The 10,607-nt window shown below is 46.7% G+C and overlaps 1 long non-coding RNA gene across 2 annotated transcripts; it reads right to left on the bottom strand.

Annotated features, from left to right (window-relative positions):
* Positions 1-1,977: 1,977 nt before the first annotated feature.
* Positions 1,978-8,665, bottom strand: LOC310832434. 2 transcript variants are annotated; one of them, XR_014558300.1, is made up of 2 exons: positions 7,891-8,665; positions 1,978-2,343 (listed from the first exon to the last, which is right to left on the bottom strand). It is a non-coding gene; the product is annotated as an uncharacterized lncRNA (long non-coding RNA). The 2 variants fall into 2 exon arrangements; XR_014558301.1 differs by having other exon boundaries at positions 7,990-8,665.
* Positions 8,666-10,607: the final 1,942 nt, after the last annotated feature.

The raw sequence follows: 10,607 nt of genomic DNA, 5'->3' as shown, positions 1-10,607 counted from the left end.
ACTAGACGAGCCTTTGTGATAATCCCGAAGATGGGCCCTTTCTCATATTCCTCTTTGCTTTGTGCCTGGTGAATCCCAACACTCAAAAAGTTGTTCTGGTGCTTCTCCCAAATTTCGTGGAATGGTGGCAGGATAAATCATTCCAGCCCCCCTCCCTGTACTGAAGTAAAACCTTATAATTTGTTGAGCCGCTTGTTTAACCAAGCTGAAATCTTCTTGATTAGGTTTGTTTCTTTTGCTCTGATAAAGCAAATGAGAGGTTCTTTAAAACAAAGTTTAATGAAATAAACCAAAGTTGAGATGAACCAATAAAATGAATTTGGGCTTCATTAGGCAATCAAGCTAAGTGAATTAAAGCAAATAAGAGACGCATTTTATTCTCTTGCTGAAATAAATGCCTGTGCTTGTGACATAGGAGTGGATTAAAATGTTCTCAACCCTAGCTGGGTCGTGATCTAAGCTCCTCCACCTGTTAAGTCTTTCGTCACATACCTGCATTTTACAGCAAGATGGCATTGGCTGGATCTGTTGTAGGCCTGGATCTGTTTCAGTTCTTATGTCTTTGGTTTGCTGTGAGGCCCCTCAGACTGATGGGTTTGTTTGTTTGTTTGTTTGTTTGTTTGTTTGTTTGTTTGTTTGTTTGGTGGGGTGTGTTGTCCTACATGTCATTCACCTGTTAATAGCATGCTAGGAGCAGATTGAAAAGGACCATCCACATAATCATTCCCCCTTTTTGGTTGCAGTGTGACGCTTCCCCAACATTTCCACAAGATTGTGATCTGGAGGGAGTCTTGCTTTGTTCTATTACAAAAAAAATAAATTGGTACGTTTGTGGCATTAAAAAGCTACAAAGATTTCAGCAGGCTGTTATAGGACACAGATGGAAAATAGAACTGCATGTCCATCCTAACACTTTTTGTAGATGTAAGCAGCATCGAAAGTGGGAAGAAGCATAATTGCCCCAATACCTTCATGAGCACAGATCTTCACAAGTGCCCAATAAAAAAAGGGCATCTACAGAAGACCTCTGTCCTGCCTTCCACTCCTTTTGAATTCCAGTTTAATTTAGTGAATTTTCTCAAATTAATTCTGGACTTGCAGGTCCAGACCTGGTGAAGCTGCAGGCAAGGTGCGGGCTGAACATCATATTAGTTGTGATAAAACACAGGACAGCAGTGTGTTGTTGTTTAGTCGTTTAGTCGTGTCCGACTCTTCATGACCCCATGGACCAGAGCACGCCCAGAAGTACTGGGATTTAAACAGGCCACAACTTTATCGATTATAAATGTCAGCAGGTTTGGGTGCAGGCATTGGGTGTGCATCCTGAAATCAACCACCCCTTCTTCATGTGAAACACCCACACACAAGATTAGAGTTTGGACACATTTTGTCCAGGTTGTGCCACTCAGCCAACATCTCATTGAGGCCAGCCACTTTCCATGAATGAGCATATGAGCAACACATGAAGAATTGGAGCCTGTAACAAAATGTTGCAGTGTGAAATGCTCCAGCCAGAGCCAGTGTGGTGTAATGGTTAAGAGTGGTAGACTCATAATCTGGTGAAATGGGTTTGCTTCCCCACTCCTCCACATGCGGCTGCTGGGTGACCTTGGGCCAGTCACACTTCTCTGAAGTCTCTCAGCCTCACTCACCTCACAGAGTGTTTGTTGTGGGGGAGGAAGGAAAAGGAGATTGTTAGCAGCTTTGAGACTCCTTAAGCGGAGTGAAAGGCGGGATATCAAGCCCAAACTCTTCTTCTTCTTCAGACAGACAATCATGCCCCACCTCTTTTTTCTACAACCAGCTGGTTTTTTCCACAGAGCCCATATTGGGATTTTAGCAGGTGGGTGTTTTTTAACAGAGTTTGTAAAATCTGAATCATTATTGAGCTTTTTTAAAATCTTTTATGTGATTTTAAATATTGTTCTATTCTCGTGTAAACCACTCTGAGCTTAAGAAAAGCAGTATGCAAGCATCTTAAATAAATCAATATATGAAATTTTAATCTCAGACTCTGGCAAAAGATTTGAGGGATATGAGAAGAAGAATTCCCTTCCTTGAAGGAAGCGGCAAACCTGAGGGGGAACCCAACATTTTCCTTCTATTGGATGTGAAAAATCTACAAACCCTCATCTTCATGCTCCCTTCTGACAGAGCCAGCAGGTCTTCCAACTGCCAGTGCAGTTACCCTCAAAGTTTGAGCCAAGCCAAGCTGAGCACAGTTTCTGTTGAAGCCCCCAAAGATTTAATTAGTTAAAGTCTTCTCCTCTTCAGCCAAAGGAGCTTCCCAGAGCAGCTTGCAAAGATCAGTAATAACATGACCACTGTCCTCAGGCTTCCAATCTAAAAGACACAAGATCAAAGGAAAATGGTTTGGGAGGGAGGAGGAAAAACAAACGCAAGTACTTCTTAACCAAATTAGGAAAAGCTGGATCATATTGGATGAATGCATTTACCAATCTTTAAATACATTTCTCAAGATTTGTTGGGAATGGCTTTTATTGCTCCGCGGTTGACAGCATGGCATTTCGTTCGTGCCTAAAGTTGTTTTACAGGTGGTAGGAAAATATACCTTAGTTACTGCATGATCTTGACTGACATGAGCCCTTGTCCTCCTGGACGTGCCCTGCCTTGAGCAAGGTCTGGGATAGCTCAGTCGATAGTGCATGAGACTCTTAATCTCAAGATCATGGGTGGTATAGCTTTTCCTCCTGTCTTGGAGCCTTAGGCCCTTACATTTACAAAGCAGGGCTGAATTGGTCACCTATGAAGCTGCACAATTGCAGAACCTTTGCTTCCATATTCAGGGCCTTAGCCAGGGTGGGGCAGATACTGTGCTGCCGCCACCATTGGGGCAGTGTCAGGATGCTGTCAGCGGCTCCTGACTGGTTGCCCAGGAAAGTATAAAGACAAGGAAAAGTTTCTTACAGTCCTTCTTTATTTCAATCTTCGCAGAGAGAGGCTACAGAACCCAGCTTATTGGATAATGGTATTGTCCCGAGTGAATCTCCACCCCCCATCTCTCCCACTTCTTCATTCCACACTTCTACGGGTGTGGCTATGTGCCCTCTGTCTTTGAGCTCTTTGCTCTCCTACTTTTAAGGCTAACCAAGTTCTGAGAGATGGAGGGTCTGGAATGCTTTCTCATGACAACATGTCAGCCAGTTGCTGCTCCTCCTCTCCCATTATTTCCCAACTTTTCCCCTCATCTGCCTCTGAGCTGTGACCTCCCGCAAACCACTGTTGCAAATCTATACTGTCTTCCTCCTCCTCCTCACTGGGAAGGTCAGGATGGGGAGGCGGTCTCCACCATTCCTCCTCTGCCTGGTCCCTGACAGGCAATTATTGACCCCATCATATGGCAGCTTCCATTTAAAGCTAGGGTGGGTGCAATGACACAATGGTCCTCTCTCTCCCTGGCACCACTGCGCCAGCCCTCAATTTCCCTTCCCTCGGGTGATTTCCCCCAATGGAGAATGAATCATGACAGTGGGTTTTTCTTTTGGGAAAACAGGTTGCAAACAAACTTTATTATAACAGATGTAAAAAAGGAGTTTTGGTTCTTCTTTCTTCCACAGAAATGTAACAAACCGTGAGGTTATTCACGGTACAGTGCTGTTGCTTTTTATTAAAATGTATACTGTCTCAAGTTATAGGCTGTATGCTGTTCAGGCTCAAGGTTACTTTCTTTTACACAACTTTCATAGATCAGAGTTCTCCACACACACTTCAGGAACTTAGGGTTTTAACTGGACTGTTTCCCTTACAGACCCCCAAATCCTCCTTGGCCTCGGAATCACTACTGCCTGTTCCTGTCAGAGTATTCCCTCTGAGGACCCCTTTTTTCCTATAAACACCATGTGGGACTGTGTCTTTTTTATTTTAACAGGGTTCTGTGATTCAGAACCTTAGAGCATATACTGAGAGTTCTCGGCTCTCCTCAGCTCTACCACCTGTCAGAACAAACTCTCCTGATCGAATCCATCTCACAGACTGAATCCCTCTCACACACTCCTCACTCCACTCCAACTGCCTCCCTTGGAACTACGGCTGATCAGGAGCTGTTACTAGTTAACTGTTTGCTGGGGGGTGGGGGGCAATGACTCAACCTGCTCAGCAAACAAACTTTTCTGTCACAGTGGGCACATCAGAAACAGGGGCCAAATGTGGGCCTCCAAGTCTCTCTTTCTTGCTCTTGGGACACTTCCCAGCCCACACCCTTCATCAGCCCTACTCCAACAGCCACAGGCAGCATGGTCAGTGGTCAGCATGATGGCAGCTGCCTCCAACAATGTCTGGAGGGCACTAGGGTGAGCAAGGCTGAGCCAGAATATTTCTTTCTAATTGGCCAGCTGCATTGTTGACCCAAACAGGACAAGTTCACATTCTGCATTAATCACATCTGTGCCCACAGTCAATCCTGTCATAGAAACTTTAAAAGCTGCTTTATTCAGGCTCACTGGTCCATCTAGATCAGTATTGTCTGCACCATTGGTGGTGTATCTCTAGCCTGTGGGCCAACTTTGGCCCACCAGGAAGTCTAAGGTGGCCCATGGGGCCTTTTCCCCCAAACCATGCCCACCTGTCCATCTGCTGACACCACTGGGTGATGAGCAGGGAATTCAGTCCTTCTTAGGGCTGCTTCAGGAGCACACTTCCTGCATGGAATGTGCTGGTGAAGTGGACCCCTGCAGCCAGCAATATTGTTCCCTCCATTCATCAGCTGGTGAGCGAAGGATCCAAGGCTCCTCACTTTGGCTGTATGCACCTATTTCCCCACCAAAGCGAGGTTTTTTGAAAGTCCTTTCCATAAACAGCGCTGCACCACTCAGGGTTTTGGAGGTTCAGAGAGCAGTGCTGGGCTGTTTGCAAAAGGGCTTTCAAACAGCCCTTTTGCTATGTCTTAAAGTTCCAATGGTTAGGGCTTCACAGCTCAGTGTCACCTGTTGTAACTGCCCACCTATCAAATTTGGCCCTCCAGGGCTGAGCTGTCACTCAGGACAGAAAAGGCTTCCCCCGCTCATCACTTGTCTACACCAACAAGCACTGGCTCACCAGAGGTTTTTTTTTGGGGGGGGGCATTCCCAGCCCTACATGGAGATACACTTGGGGACTGAACCTGCAGCCCTCTGAATGCAAGGCAGGTGCTCTACCACTAAGCTGTGCTCCTTTGCCAAAATACTCTGGTATTTAGATCCTTTGTTTTAAGATGTGACCATTCCCCCATCATTTCCATGCCCCCACCCTCCCCTGCAAAAATCCTGAACTGTGTTGTATGATTCATCCACGGAGCAACTTGAACCAGAGGAATTAGGTCCAACTCTGTTTAGTGATGGCACTGGAATACTAAAGTCAGCAAGGGAGCGTTTGCCTGGAGAGATTGGGGGTGGGGCGGGGCAGGGAGAGAGTGTTCAGTTTATGTTTGTCAGAGTCACAGAGGAAAATCTAATTAAAGATGGCGTCCGAGCTTGGCAAAGACTGTAGATGGTGCCAGAATATAAAACACAGCTCCTACCCACAGATCAGAAGGCAATATTAATAAACCCATGGAGAGGGGATGGCAGGATCAGCCGGTAATATTGATAAAATGCAAAGCAAAGACAAAGCGTCCAGGGAATATTGGATGGCAGGACTGATAAAAAATGAAATAGGGGCCATTTCGACAGGGGTTGGTGACAATATTTCTCCGCCTCCTGCCAGCGTTACTCTGGTCATTTCCCGGGAGGAAGCATTCATTCCATAGCAGGGAAGGGGGAACCTCAGGCTTGGAGAGCAATTGTGCCCAGAGGCGGAGCTAGCTGCTCCAGCACCCAGAGCGGCATACATGTTGTGCACCCAGGGGTGGGGCTAGCCGCCCATGGGTGTGTGGTGAGTGTCCCAGGGGGTGACACGGCAAATTCACACACACCCCAGGGATTACACCCAGGATGGACTGCACCCACCGCACCCCCTTCCTCTGCCAGTGACTATGCCCCCCATTCAGCCCTCAAGACTCTCCCCAGGCCATGTGCCTCACCCAGTCCTGCTTTGCATCCCCATCTAATGTTCTTGCATGGCTGGAGTGTGACCTTGAACTTAGATCATGCCTCTTGCTTTCTTGAGTGGAAGATAGAGAGTGGGAGATGTGCCTATAGAATCAAGCCCACTGTGCAAAAGAGAGCCGGTGTGGTGTAGTGGTTAGAGTGTCAGACTAGGACCTGGGAGACCAGGGTTCAAATCCCCACTCTGCCATTAAGCTTACTGGGTTTGACTTTGGGCCAGTCACTGTTCCTAAGACAGCGCTACCTCACAGGGCTGTTGTGAGAATTAAATGAAGAGGTGGGAAACCATGTGCCCTATAGTGAAACACGCTAAATAGTAATAAAGATGTCCTTCGCATTTGTCACTCTTTCCACTCGTTGTAACAGGCTATATATGCCTTCCTGGCACCTGTAGGGTATTGGTGTGTGTGTTCCTTCTGTTTAGGTGTGTGTGGATGAAAACTAATATTGCCACAACTTTGAAGTTCTCGAGGGTGTTTTGTGGGGAGGGGAGGGGTTGTTTGCCTTTGTGTATGTTCAATTAAAGGTATGCAAATTTAAAATTGCCTATCCAGATGGCAGCCGTACAGATCGGCAGCTCTGAAACACGATCACAGTGAGCCACCCTTAGTTTAAATTAAAACTATTCAAGCCACAGCTTGCACAAGCACATATTTATGGGGAGGAAATCAATGCATGGTGGTTTATCCCAGCTTATTGCTGCTTCTGGGCTGCAGGGGATCGCTTAGAAAACCTCCATGTACAGAGCCAGTATATCTTTGATTACCAGTTTTCTGGGGTGGGATGGTAGGAATAACAAGGTAAGTCCACCTTTTTATGTTCTGCTTGAGATCTTCTAAACACACACACACACACACACACACAGAGAGAGAGAGAGAGAGAGAGAGAGAGAGAGAGAGAGATGAAAATAGATTGATAGATTGCAGGGCCACATAGACACAGATCTAATCCAAAAAAGGGAATTATTAGGTTCATTTTTTCAAATACCTGAGAACCGAGTGTCACCTGTCCATTTCTCATGGAAGTCCCTCTTCCCTGCAAACAGTGGTTGAAGGATTTTGTGGCTTTGTTGCCTATGCAGATAGTGCTTCAAGTTGACTGCAGCAATGGCATTATCGGCACATTTCAGGGGGAGGGTGGCTGCAGCATCAGGGGAAATTTGAACAGCAATTATGATCTACACAGGACAAGAGGAAGAGGCATACAAGCCCTGGGAGCCCTGGGTTGCCCACCTGTAATTTTGGTGCATGAATCAAACTCACCAGGAAGGGAAGAATGTATTGAGTCTAAATCTCACCATCTTAGAGCAAACTGCTTTCCTGCAAGGGGACCTTTTCCTGTACAGTGGTACCTCAGGTTACAGACACTTCAGGTTACATATGCTTCAAGTTACAGACTCCGCTAACCCAGAAATATTACCTCAGGTTAAGAACTTTACTTCAGGATGAGAACACAAATTGTGCTCCGGCGGTGCAGCAGCAGCGGGAGGCCCCATTAGCTAAAGTGGTGCTTCAGGTTAAGAACAGTTTCAGGTTAAGAACAGACCTCTGGAACAAATTAAGTACTTAACCCGAGGTACCACTGTATCCAGTTTCCAGAATTTCTAGAGGAGAGCTAGCATGGTGCAGTGGTTAGAGTTTTGAGCTGGGAACTAGACCACCAGAGTCCAAACCCTCACTTTGCCGGGACATCAACTTCTCAGGCAGCAACCTGCCTCACAGCAATGTTGTGAGGATGGGAGGGAGGGAGGGAGGGAGGGAGGGAGGGAGGGAGGGAGGACCCCCATGCATGGCAAATGGATAGATAGACAGACAGACAGACAGACTAGCTCCAAAGCAGAATCACTGACCTGAAATGACCAGCTTATTGCTCAAAATGCATTCTGATCCAACCTAACAGGACCAATACATTTGAGGAATGACTGTGGCTCCGTGGTGTGAGCATCTACCTTGCATGCAGAAGGTCTCAAGTTCAATCCCTGGCATCTTCTAGTAGGATTGGGAGACATTCCATGTCTGAAACCCGGGAGGGTTACTGCCGGTCCATGTAGACAATATTAGCTGGATTGGTGAGTTGACACAGTGCTGCACCAGTTGGGTTTCTGTTTGCTTCTGTTTTGGGGGAGCGTGGCTCAGCTTTTGTGCTGAGCTCCACTCCCAAACTTCTAAACTCCTCCTAGAGCCCCACCCTAAACTGTTGGCTCTGCCCCCCCAGGTGTCAAACTGCTTTCTTTAGAGAGCTTGCAATGTTTGGTTTCTAGGGGAGAGAGGAAAAGAGGTGCCATCCTGCAAGCTGGGCCGCCCTTCCCATTGTCCAGTGTGTTGTGATTGCCTGTCTTCATTCCGTGCTGGAGAATGCAGAGGGGTCAGGCGATCAGCTGCCCTTGCTTTGGGCTCTGGGCTCGGATAACAGGATTTGTCAAACAAAAGCACAGACCGCCATGCAGCAGGGAGGGGAGGGAGGAAGATGAGCAGCGATGGAAAGCCCAGGGCAAGATGAGTCCGCAGCAGGAGAAGAAGAAAAGGCGCTTTGTGTCATCTATTCTGTGCTCCTTTTCTCTACCTTCAAAGGGGCTTTTGTGTCTGGTAATGTGAATAAATAGTTATCGGAAAGGAATGACCCCCCCTCCCCCAGTCTTGCCGCCTTGTCTCCAAGCTGGTAATCGCTACAGGAAACAAGGTGGAGGTGGGAAAGGTGGCAGAAAACAACATGCTCTGGGGGGAGGTGGGTTGGGGGGTGCTTCAAAAAAGCTTATTTAAAAAAAATAATCACTATAGCTTCATTAGACTATCTGTTTACTGAATATCCATCCTGATTGGTTTGTATAAGGTTTGCAGGGAGGTTACACAACATTTTCTATTTGTCAAACATTGGTCCTCATTCGTTTCCACAGAGGTTATATGACATACAGCCAAGCAAGTGTTATCTCATACATTCCAGGGCATTTCTGAAACACTCTTCTTATTGAAAATGAGGGGGGGAGAGAGAGAAGCCATGGAGTTGTGGGATGATGGGTTTGTTGCACAAGACAGCCAAGTAAACGACAGCCGTGCCACCTGAATTTGCAGGCATGTGTTAGACTCCCACCTGAAAACAACAACAGCCTGGAAATGCCCTGTGACCCTGCCACAGACAACACAACTTGTGTCGAGATGGCTAATGTTGCCAACTTTTCAGGTGTCTACTATAGCTGTGCCTTTAGCAGTGACTCAGAGAAATATTGGCCTTTGTCTGCATGCTTTAGAAAGCATCACTTGATTTTTGCAGATCAAGCTGCAAGTACAGTGGTACCTTGGGTTAAGAACTAAATTCGTTCTGGAGGTCTGTTCTTAACCTGAAACTGTTCTTAACTAGAGGTACCGCATTAGCTAATGGGGCCTCCCACTGCCACCGCACGATTTCTGTTCTCATCCTGAAGCAAAGTTCTTAACCCGAGGTACTATTTCTGGGTTAGTGGAGTCTGTAACCTGAAGCACCTGTAACCTGAAGCGTCTGTAACCCGAAGTACCACTGTACATGCACAGGAGCAAGCCAGGGCATTTTTTCCCCCAGGTCAGTTGGCAAACTGAAAGACAAGCTGTTTGGCTGACAGTATGTGCTGCCTCCGACACAGCCTGTATGTGCTACTGTGCACCATCAATCCAAAAGAGTCTGATATAAGGCAAGAAAAAGATGGCAAACTCCCACTGGGAAATGTTCTTATAACTTCCCGATGTGCAAATGCAGTAAAATAGCCAGTCTTAAATCCAGGGTTATTTCCTCTACAGCCCTAGGAAATGAAATGGCTTAACAGAGAAAGCCAACCACAGTGCGCTGTTAAATGCAGCCACTAAACTGGTTGCTGTTGTTAAACAAGTGCAGACAGCCGCTCAGGCAGAGGCGTGTCCCTGATGAAAGTAGCGATTGGGTGGAGAGTTGCAGCGGGTCATTTGCTAGGGAGGGGAAGAAGAGCAAGTTCCGAGTAGTCAATGAACAGCTTGTGGGTAACGCTCAGCTCATTAACAGGCCATGCAGGGAAGCAAGGCAAACTGAGGCAATGGTGCCATCTGGTTGCAAAAAATGGGCAATAGGCTTGCCCCTGGAACAGCAGCGTCTTTGACATTACATCACAAGCTAACATTATGTCATCTGCAGGTACATTTAAAATTTATTTAATCTGGCTGCTTATTGTTCAGATTTCTTTTTTTTTTTTTTAATCCTACATTTTCAGATAAAAGCTGCTCAGAGCAATTTATGGTGTGGGAAGGGGGATCCTAGCTATGTTCCTGCTCTCTCTCAGCTGTTTTTCCAAACCAATACCTGAAGCCTAGCAAGAAGCAGAACAGCCAGGCAGGGGTAACTCTCCCAAGGCTGAGTTACTTTGCAGTGGGATGCGGGGGAGACAGTGGAACCTACAACAAAATGTTGCAGTGCTGAACATTCTTGCTCAGGGTCCCTTCCACCCAAGACAGGCAACCGTCCAGTGAAGCTGAATGTTGGGAGATTCAGAACTGACCAAAGGAGGTGCTACTCCACACTGTGCAGAATTAAAATGTGGAACTCACTGGCACAAGACACACTGATGAC

The sequence above is a fragment of the Podarcis gaigeae genome (genome assembly GCF_964106915.1).
Source record: "Podarcis gaigeae genome assembly, chromosome: 15".
In the NCBI taxonomy this organism is placed as follows: Eukaryota; Metazoa; Chordata; class Lepidosauria; order Squamata; family Lacertidae; genus Podarcis; species Podarcis gaigeae.
This window is presented reverse-complemented; position numbering and strand designations above follow the sequence as displayed.